This window comes from Tamandua tetradactyla, chromosome 24 (genome assembly GCF_023851605.1).
Source record: "Tamandua tetradactyla isolate mTamTet1 chromosome 24, mTamTet1.pri, whole genome shotgun sequence".
NCBI lineage: Eukaryota > Metazoa > Chordata > Mammalia > Pilosa > Myrmecophagidae > Tamandua > Tamandua tetradactyla.
The window spans coordinates 55,399,753-55,408,736 of record NC_135350.1 but is presented as its reverse complement, the minus strand read 5'-3'; positions in this window follow the sequence as shown (position 1 = coordinate 55,408,736).

Sequence of the window (8,984 nt, the reverse complement as noted above, 5' to 3'; positions counted from 1 at the left end):
AGTGGAAGAGAGTCTGGATACTGCTCTGATGCCTGGAGAGGGTGCAGCCAAGAAAAAGGTGGTCTCTCAAAAATTCCCCAGGGTTAAAACCCTCACCTTCACAATTGGAGAGAAGAAGTCCACTGTACAAGCCCAGGATAGGGTGGGACTGCAGCTCTTCCAAGCCCCAAGGAAGATATATGACTCAGACTTTGAAGTCTAATGCAATTTGCCCTGCTGTTTTTAGAAATGGTCTGAGTCCAGTGACCCCTGTTTTCCTTTTGATTTCTCTCTGTGTTGAAGGGCATATGTATCCTATGACTGTTCCTACTTTTTCTATTAGGAGCAGATAACTTGTTGCTGAATTTCGCAGGTCAATAGTCAGAGAATTCTTACCTTAGAACAGACCATGCCTGTAACTGAATTTGATGTGATTTTATACCATTTCTGACTTTTTTATGGTACTGTTATTGGAATGGTTTAAGGCATTTATGATATTGTGATAAAGTGAATGTATTTTGTTTATAGAAAGAATGTGTACTTTTGGGGTCCAGAGGGTATAATGTGCTGGTTTGAACTGTTGTATACTGCAGAAAAGCCCATGGAGATGTGACATACACAATTGTGGTGACACTTTGATTAGATTACTTCTACAGAGCTGTGACCCACTCAATGATGGGTAGGATCTTTTGATTAGATGGAGATGTGACTCCATCCATTTAAAGTATGTCTGAATTAGTTGACTAAATCTTTAAAAGAGCTCACTGGAAGAGAAATAGTTCAGAGCTGACACAGACGCAGGCATTTGGAGATGCCTGGAGACAGACAGCAGCTCAGAAATGAAGCACTAGAACCAGGAGCTGAAAGCAGTAAAATCCAGGAGTAAAGGGCCAAGAGATGTCCCCATGTGTCTTCATATGTGACAAAGAAACCCCAGATGGGAATCAGTCTTTCTTGAGTGAAGTTATTCTCTTGTTGATGTCTTATATGGACATTCCCATGGCCTTAGAATTGTAACTTGTAACTTAATAAATCTCCTTTATAAAAGCGAAAACAAAAATCAAACTAGTCTGTTTGATTATTTTGGTAGTTTTAACCTCTGCTTGAATGTGTACGCACAAAGAATATTAATAGTATTTTCCCCCCAGAAAATAGGACATCCAGGTGTCAGTTTATTCCCTAGAAGAAAAGATTTGAATGGCTCTCCCAGCTGTATTTCTGCTGCCATTCATCTGGCTTTGTAAGAATACTTTTAACTTCTGGTGTAATGAACACTAAGGAAGAGCTCTTGCAATAGCGACAATTAATAGCAACTTTATTCTGATCTAGGATCTTTTCTCTTTTCTTAGCACTTATTGCAGCAATGAGCTACTCACATAGGGTAGATGTCTATGTATGTGTGTGTATTTGTGTATGTGTACATATTGGAGGGTGGTGGAAGTAAAATCTACATTAAAATGTTTACTATAGAAGCAAGACAAATGTTCATTCTGTAAATTTTTGATTCCTGATGTTTAAAAATTCTGAATATTTTGTGAACTTAATCATTTTCTCATTAATTTAAAAAATATAATTTAATAAAATCAGTATTATTCATAATTGAGCAAATACTTTATTAGAATTTGCTGAGACAGACAATGTGTTAAGTGTTGTGAATACAACACTAAATAAAAAAGTTCTTCCTTTATAGAAGGAAAGAAGCTCAGTTTACACAGGCAAGTACTATGCAGCGGGTAGAGTATTATTAATAAGTACAAGGGCCGTGGGAGCACATGAAGGGGACCTCTCACTTGAGAAGGAATTCGTTTATAAACTGGAGCCTAGAGTTAAGTGTTCTTAAACACGGAAGCCTAAGATTGGTTGTTGTTAAAGCAAAGGTGGCATTGCTAGGAGAAAAGAGACCTTCCATCCACCTGTGCTCTCCTCGCACAGGCAGCTCCCATCAGAGAAGTTGTCGCACGGACTTTCAAGCCCCGTATTCACTCTTCTGGAAAAAAAAAATCATCCCAAAGCGTGTTGCAGTTGAGGGCAAATACATTTGTTGAGCTGAAGCCTGGCTGGGCCCTCTGTTATGGTCTCTGTTGTTTTCAACTGTTAGGTAAAAGAAGTCTCTACTGCTTTCTCTGTGAGAAACTATCAGTCAGTCAATATGTTCTGTTGAGCAAATAGCCTGGAAAGGCCTTTGCAGATTCATTACTGAGCCACCAAGTAAGAGCTCTCTGTTTTATTGATTCTGCTTGATTTTACTGAAAACAGCTGCTTATTATATGAATAGTAATTCTAATATCTTTGTAGATGAGTTAAACTAACTTCTGATGAACCTAAATTTACACAGCCACGGTGGGACTGTTTTGATCAGGTTAAACTTAATTATTTCAAGAAAAACTTAACCGCCTCAAATTTAGAATTGTGTGCTAAATGGGATGCTTTTAACAAATGGCTCCTAGAAACTACTTAAAAGAAACAACAAAGAACTTTAAAACACAGCTGCCTTTCTTTCTCTCTCTCTCTCTCTTTTGCAATGTTGCCAAAATCCCTTTCCCCTCTTTCTCCTCCTCTCCCTATATCCAAACTTCTGCATCCTTCCTTACAGGCCCTTTAAAACAAACCCATCTAAACCAACCCCAATGTTCCCATTCAAATTAAACCCTTTGTTCTCTGGACCCAAATCATGAGCTAGGGCAGGGAACCTACAGGAGTAATCTCCAGGTAGCCTGCTTCTTTAAAGTAAGAAAGAGTAACCCAAATGCTTACCTGCTACAAACCTCCCTATGAGTAAAGGGACACCCTAAAAACACTGAGGGAATAGAGCACATGTTACAAAGATGAAAAATTCCGAAACAGTGAAGAAGGCTGAGGCACTGCCACTGCAGTCAGCTGGTGGTTGTGTGTGTTACAGTCAGCTACAGTAAACTGTCTCAGAAAAGACAAAGCAAATTGAAAGGAAAGTTACAGCTAGAAAGAGATATGCAGATTTCCACCTCTGTTTCAGTGACAAGTTTGTGAGAACAGCTAAATAAGAAAGGTAACAATACAGAAGTGCTACCCCGTCAGTTCTTAAGTTAAAAAAAAAAAGACCCAGCCAAAAGTTAGTTATCTTAGCCAAAAAAAAAAAAAAAAAGATATGAAAGCCTAAAATTCCTGAAAGGACATCAAAAAATACCAATACAATTGAAGAATTAGCAAAAATGCAAATTGTCAGACCAATGTAAAGTCCCTTTAACATTCCTGTTTAGTCACTAAGTGAAACTGTAATTGTGAAGGAATACTCTGCTGAGAAATTAATTTAATTGGGAAAAACTTCTCCTGGTGACTAAGAAACAAGTGCTTCAAACTGTATTTGTCTAATATGTCCTATATCTGCTAAAGAAGCTGCCTTATAATTACATAAAAAGAATAGGCATAGGAATTCCAGGAAGATGGCAGAATAGGATAGCTCGAGTTCAACCCTCCTTCAAGGAATAGCTAGAGAAGGGATGGGGGGGCAACTGAGATGGCAAGTCCATAGTGTAAGTGACCCAGGAGAGTCTTCTGTACCACAAAGGGAAGCCCTGGTTGCAAAAGCTGAGGAACTGAGAAGCAGAGAACTGGAGACCCTCCAGCTGGTGCAAAAAGCCTATGTGGAAGCCTGGAGCCCTTAGAAGTGCACAAAAGGGGAGATGGGGACCAGGAAGGAAGTCAAGCCATGCATTCCTTGAACACACAACCCTCACTAGCACAGCCCCATGACCAGCAACTCACCCCACACCCCACACACCTGAACCCTGTCACGTGCACCCCTCCCTATGCTCCAAGTGTCCCTGCCCTGCCAACTCCTTGCACATTTACCTGCCTCACACCCCCACATCAAGCACACATGCCAGCCCCAGCCCAACCCACCTCCTGCAACCTGCACCATGCCTCCCAAACCCTACCTTCCAGTTCCTGCTCCCTACAGGCAGTCGACAGCACATAAAGACTGCTGGTGCTTACCTCCATACCCAGGCTACATCTACCCACAGCCCACGCAGTCGTGCAACCCACCCACCCCCAGCCTGAGCTCTGCAAACTTGTACATCACATATCTGCACATGTGCATGACTTCCAGTCATGCCCCCAGCTCTGTGCAAGCTTTGACCTGCATAACCAGGCCACATCCAGCAGCCCACATAGGCGCAACTCTGACCCACTGCCCTGAGCTCTGTACATATGCACAAAGGGCCCTGCGGCCTGGAAGGGTGCATTCCAGGGTTCTGCCCCCCAGACCCCTAGACCCACACAGCCACATCCTCCCTGCCATTGGGTGCTCACACTCACAAGCACCAGCATAGCATCCCCAACCTGCAGCTATACTTGTGCTACAATGCACCACTGCACTGCTGTGCCCTGCCCATGCCATGTACACTGCTCCACATCCATCCCATAAATACAAGGCTTTAGACTACTAAAGGAAATCAATTTCCAAAGTAAACCAATAAAAATATTCACATGCCATGAACACAGCAGAAGATTACTATGTATACTATGATACAGACAGCTATAACTCAGCCTAACAATCAAATTAAAACACCAGAGGAAACACAGACATTGGAACAACTGATCAAAGGTATTCATATAACTCTACTAAATAAAATAAATGGGATGACTAAAGACATAAAGGAGATCAAGAAGAAACTAGAAGAGCATAAAGAGGAATTTAAAAGAATAAATAGAAAATAGCAGCTATCACAGAGACTAAAGATGCTTTAGACCAAATAAAAAACATTCTAGAGACACACAACAGCAGATTTGAGGTGGCAGAATAAAGAATAAGCAAACTAAAGGGCAGGTCAGTTGATTTTGTACACTCAGTACAGCAAACGACAAAAATGATAGAAAATTTCAATTGGATCTCAGGGAAATGGACAAAGCAAAGTGCACTAATATAAGAATCATTGGGCCCCAAGAAGGGGAACAGAAAAATAAAGGGCAAGGTAGATTAGTTGAGGATATAATGAGGGGAAACTTCCCAGCCCTCATAAAGGACATAAATATGCAAGTCAAAGAAGCTCAAAAACTCCAACAGAATAAATCCAAATAGACCTTCCCCAAGATACATACTAATCAGTCTGTCAAATAATGAAGAGAAGGAGAAAATCCTGAAAGTGGCAAGAGAAAAAACAATCTACTACATACAAGGAAAACCACATAAGACTGAATTCAGACTACCTAACTGGCACTATGGAGGCAAGAAGGCATTAGTATGATATATTTAAGATCCTGAAAGAGAAAGGCTTCTAGCCAAGAATTCTGTACCCAGTCAAATTGTCCTTCAAAACAGAGAGAGATTAAAATAGTCACAGACAAACAAAACCTGAAAGGATGTGTCAACAAGAGACTGGCACTACAAGAAATACTTAAGAGCATTCTGCCAGTTGAAAAAGAAAAAGGCAGGAGAAGGAGGTCTGAAGGAGGACACAGAATTGAAGACTACCAGTAAGGGTAGTTTAAAGGATAAAAAGAGAAAGATGGAAAAGAATATATGCATATTTGACAAATAAATCTGAAAGATAAGATGGTGGATTCAAGAAAAGCCTTTCCAGTAATGACTTTGAATGCTAATGGACTAAATTTACCACTTAAAAGATACAGATTGGCATAATGGATTAAGAAATATAATCCAGCTATAGGCTGCTTACCAGAGACTCATCTTAGACACAAGGATACAAATAGATTGAAAGTGAAAGATGGAAAATGATGTTCCATGCAAGTTGTAACAAAAAGAAAGCAGCAGTAGCTATATTAATATTGGACAAACTAAATGTAAAGATATCATAAGAGAAAAAGAAGGACACTATATATTAAAGGGACAATTCACCAAGAAGAATTAACAATTTAAATGTTTATGCTCCCAATCAAGGAGCTCCAAAATACATGAGACAGACATTGGCAAAACTGAAGGGAGCAACAGATGCTTCAACAATAATAATAGGCAACTTCAATACACAACTCTCTCCTATAGATAGAACAACCAGACAGAAGATCAACAAAGAAATAGAGAAGTTAAACAACTTGATTAAGGAATTAGACCTAACAGACATATATAGTTAATTACACCCCAAAATACCAGGATATAGATTCTTCTCTACTGCTCACAGAACATTCTCCAGGATAGATCATATGTGGGGGCACAAAATAGGTCTTTATAAATTTAAAAACATAGAAATTATTCAAAGAACTTTCTCTGATCACAATGGAATGAAGCTGGATATCAGTAACCACCAAAGAATGAGAACATTCACAAATATATGGAGATTAAATAACACACTCTTAAACAACCAGTGGGTAAAAGAAGAAACCGCTAGGGAAATCAGTAGCTATCTGGAGAAAAATGTGTGCTGGTTTGAATCTGTGGTGAACCCCAGAAAAGCCATGCCCTTTGATCCTCATTCAATATTGATGGGTGGGAGCATTTTCATTGTTTCCATGAAGATGTGACCCACCCAATTGCGGGTGGTAACTTTTGATTAGATGATTTCCATAGAGGTGTGTCTCCACCCACTGAAGGTGGAGTTGCTTACTGGAACCCTTTAAAAGAGGAAACATTTTGGAAAGAGTTCCCTTTTGGTAGAGCCACGTGAAAGCCAGCAGATGCCGCCATGTTCGCCATGTGCCTTTCCAACTGAGAGAGAAACATTGAACATCGTCGGCCTTCTCGAACCAAGGTATCTTTCTCTGGATGCCTTAAATTGGACATTTCTATAGATTTGTTTTGATTGGGACATTTTCTCGGCCTTAGAACTGTAAACTAGCGACTTATTAAATTCCCCTTTTAAAAGCCATCCCATTTCTATTATATTGCATTCTGGCAGCTAGCAAACTAGAACAAAATGAAAATGAGAATACAACATATCAAAACTTATGGGATGTGCCAAAGGCTGTGCTGAGAAGAAAATTTATTGCCCTAAATACCTATATTAAAAAATGAGAATGAGCAAAATTGAGGACTTCACTGCTCACCTGGAGGAACTTGAGAAAGAACAGCAAACTAACCCCAAAGCAAATAGAAGAAGAGAAATAACAAAGATTAAAGCAGAGATAAATGAATGGGAGAACAAAAGAACAATGGAAAGAATCAATAAAACAAAAAGTTGGTTCTTTGAGAAAACCAACAAAATTGATGGACCACTAGCAAGATTAACAAAGAAAAAAAAGAGAGAATGAAAATAAACAAAATCAGAAGCGAGAAGGAGTGCATTACCACAGACCCTGAGGAAATAAAAGAAATCATCAGATGTACTATTAACAACTATATGCCAACAAATTGTATAACTTAGAGGAAATGGACAAATTCCTGGAAACATACAAACAAGCTACACTGACTCAGGAAAAAATACAAGACCACAACAAACAAAACAAAAAAGTAAAGAGATTAAATCAGTCATCAAAAATCTTCCCACTAAGAAAAGCCCAGGCCCAGATAGCCTCACAGGGGAATTTTATCAAACACTCCAAAAAGAACTAACACCAATCCTGCTCAAATTTTTCCAAAAAAAAAAAAAAATTGAGAGAGAAGGAATATTACCTAACTCATTTTATAAAGCTAATATCATTTTAATACCAAAACTGGGTAAAGATATTGTAAGAAAGGAAAACTACAGACCAATCTTCCCAATGATGATAGAAGCAAAAATTCTCAACAAAAAATAACAAATTGAATCCAACAACACATTAAAAGAATTATACACCACAACCAAAAGGGGTTTATACCAGTAATGCAAGGATGGTTCAATACAAGAAAATCAATTAATTTAATAGAACACATCAACAAATCAAAAGGAAAAAAACCTCGTGATCATCTCGACTGATGCTGAAAAAGCATTCAACAAAATTCAACATCCTTTTCTGGTAAAAACACTTCAAAAGATAGAAATCAAAAGTAAGCCCCCCAACATGATACATGAAAGACCGATAGACAGCATCATATTCAATGGAGAGAAACTGAAAGCTTTCCCCATAAGATTAGGAAGGAAATAAGGATGCCCTCTGTTACTACTATTATTCAATATTGCACTAGAAGTTCTAGCTAGAGCAATCAGGCAGAACAAAGAAATAAAAGGAATCCACATTGGAAAAGAAGAAGTAAGACTTTCATTATTTGCAGATGTCATGATACTATACTTGGAAAATCCTGAGAAATCTACAATAAAGTTACTTGAGCTAATAAACAAATTCAGCAAGGGGACAGGATATAAAATTAATGTGCAAAAATCAATAAGGTTTCTATACACAAGCAATGACCTAACTGAAGAGTCAGTTAGGGAAAAAATTCCATTCAAAATAGCAGCTAAAAGAATCAAGTACCTAAGAATGTACTTAACTAGGGACATAAAGGATTTGTACACAGAAAACTATACTGCATTGCTAAAAGAAATCAAAGATTTAAAGTGGTGGGCAGACATTCTCTGCTCATGTCCATAGTTGTTTAAGAAAATCAAGTCTTCACACTTTTAAAAAAGGTAATTCTTTTTCTTAGCTTTAGTTAAATAAGGAATCAAATATTGTTTCAAACCTGACAACTTTTAACATTTTTTCTTTCTCAAGTTCAAACCCTAAAAGATAACATTTTATTCCAACCAGTTTCAAAAATTTATTCTTTAACCTTGTAAAAAATAAAGTACTAAAAATACTTAAGTTCATTTAGTATAAGTTCCATAAGAAATGTTCAGAAAATGTTATAGAAATTTTAAAAGATTTTCTAACCTTCTGTTGGTCACTCACCTGCATAATATTAATAAAAATACAGTGCTACTAGTCACAGCTTTAATTATTTTAAAGTTATATGTCACAGCCACAATCAAATTTCCTTATCAGTCACATTGTTTTACTCTAATGCTTCTCTTAAAGTGATTACTGTCAGCTACAGATCAAAGCTTCATCTTTAACAAAAAAGGACTCTAAAAAAGAGCAAGGTAACTATATAAACTACGTTCTGCACATTAAACTAACATAACCCTAATAAAAATATAAAAAGGAAATTGGACCTC